We start from the raw sequence: 2633 nt of genomic DNA on the forward strand, positions 1-2633 counted from the left end.
TTGTGCGACTCTAAAACCCTTGTTCCCCATTTTTTTTTTTTTTTTTTTTTTGGTGGCTTTAAGAACAACTTAACCCAGTTTTCATAACTTTAAATTTGGGGCTTATTTTAAAATTACTTATCCCAGGGTTTCTCACTTTTAAAATAAGTTATCCCTTTTTCTCCTCGAGCTTTTGAAACCCCTTATCCCAATTTTGGGAGCCTTTTAAAACCAGTTATACACGTTTTTGAGGATTTGAACTTTTTTGCTTTTAAAATGACTTATCCTGGGGTTTTTCCCCTTTTAAAACCTCTTATCCTGGTTTTCATCTTTTATTTTTTAATTTTAAACTGCTCACCCCATTTTGGGGGACTTTTCAAACCACTTATCCCAGTTTGTGGGGCTTTTAAAAGCACTGATCCCATTTTTAGGTTTTTAAAATTATTTATCCTGAGGCTTGGGGGCATTAAAACCCACTTGTCCTTTTTCTTTTAAAACCAATTATGCCCATTTTTGTGGCTTTAAATCCACATCTCCCTTTTAAAATTCCTTTTCTTTTAGAAGTGCTTATCCTGGGCTATTTTGTTTTTTAAACCATTCACCCCCTTTTTAGGGGTTTCAAAAAGACTTGCTTTGTTTTGTTTGTTTTTTTTTTTTTTTCTTTTTAAACCACTTACCCTCATTTTCGTGGCTTTTAAATTTTTGGCTTTTAGAATGACTTATCCTGGGTTTTTTGACCTTTAAAACAAATTACTCCCCCCTCCCCCCCTTTATTTTATTTGGCATGTAAACCCACTCATCTCAATTTTGTGGGTTTTAAAAATGACGTTTTCTGTTTGGTTTTCTTTTTCCTCTTAAAACCACTTATCTCATTTTGGGCTTTAAAAACAACTTTTTTTTTTTTTTTTAGACTTTATAAATGATTAATCCCAGTTTTTTTGGCTTTAAAACTTCTACTTCTTATCTCGATTTTGTTTCTTCTGTTTTGTTTTGTTTATTAAACCACTTATCTCTCTTTTATGTCCTTTTAAAATCACTTGTCCCATTTTTGTTTTTTGGCATTTAAAAATACTTTTCCTGGAGTTCTTTGTTTTGTTTGTTCGTTGGTGTTGGCTTTTATCACTTATCCCATTATTTTAGGGGTTTTAAAACCATTTATCCCAATTTTTTTTGGCTTTAAAAATGACTTATGCCGGTGAGCTTTTGGATTTTTTTAGCGGGGGGTTGGGTTTGGTTTGGTTCTTTTTTGTTTTTAAAACCACTCATCCCATTTTTGGGGAGCTTGAAAACCAGTTATCCCAATTTGGGGGCTTTAAATCCACTTATCCATTTTTTAGCTTTTAAAATTACTTATCCTGTTTTTGAGGGGCTTTAAAATCCTCTTATCCCATTTCTGAGGTCCTTCAAGCCACTTAAACCAAGTTTTTGATGCTTTTAAAACTGCTCATCCCATTTTTGGAGGCTTTTAACATAACTTACCCCAGATTTTTTTGCTTTTCATATTACTTTCACTGGGATTTTTGCTTTTAAAAACACATCCCATTTTCAAAGCTTTTAAAGCCCTTTGATACATTTTTAGATGTTTTAAAACCACTTACCCTTCTTTTTTTTTCTTTAAAAAACCCACTTATTCTGGGGTTTTTGGAGTCCTTTGAAACTGCTCATACCTTTTTAGTTTATTTTTCCTTTTAAAACCAATTATTCCACTTCTGGGGAACTCTTAAAAGCACTTATCCCATGGGTTTGGCTTTAGAAATGATTTAACCTGAGCTTTTGGGGCACTTGTCCCAATTTTGGGGCCCTTTTAAAACCACTCTTCCCGGGTTTGTGGCTTTAAATCCACTTATCCCATTTATTTATGGCTTTTAAAATTATTTTTTCCTAATTTCGGGGGGAGGGGGGTTAAACCACTTATCTCATTTTGGGGGGCTTTTAAACCAATTGTTCCTTGGTTTTGGCTTTAAAACCACTTTTTCTTTCATTTCTCTTTTCTTATAGTTTCTTTTCTTTTCTTTTTCTTTTCTTTTCTTTTCTTTTCTTTTCTTTTCTTTTCTTTTCTTTTCTTTTCTTTTCTTTTAAAACATCTTACCCCTTTTTGGGGGGAATCTTTTCTTTCCACTCATCCAATTTTGGGGGCTTTTAAAACATCTTACCCCTTTTTGGGGGGAATTTAAAAATCTCTTATCTTTCTATTTTTTTTTTTTCTTTTAAAATAACGTACCTTGATACTTTTGGAGGGATTTAAAGCCACTCATCCTAATTTTGGGGGCTTTGAAAAACCACTTGCCCCATTTTCAGGGCATTTAAAAATCATTTATCCCCTTTTTTTTTTGCTTTTAAAATGACTTATCCTGGGGGTTTTGGCTTTAAAAACTGCTCATCCCACTCTAGGGGGATTTAAAACACTGCAACCCATTTTTGGGGCATTTTAAAGGCTTTTCCTGTGGTTTGACTTGCTTTTGAAACAACTTATCCCCCTTTTTATTTTTTGGCTTTTAAAATCACTTATCCGATTTCGGGTTTATTTTTTGTTTTTAAAACCCGAATTTTTGGGTTTGTTAGAACCACTTAAGTTCTTTTTTGAGGCTTTTATACCGAATTATCCCTTTTTTGGGGGGCTTTAAATCAACTTATCCCGGGTTTGGGAGGGAGGG

The sequence above is a fragment of the Corvus brachyrhynchos genome, unplaced genomic scaffold, assembly GCF_000691975.1.
Source record: "Corvus brachyrhynchos isolate BGI_N302 unplaced genomic scaffold, ASM69197v1 scaffold706, whole genome shotgun sequence".
Classification (NCBI taxonomy): Eukaryota; Metazoa; Chordata; class Aves; order Passeriformes; family Corvidae; genus Corvus; species Corvus brachyrhynchos.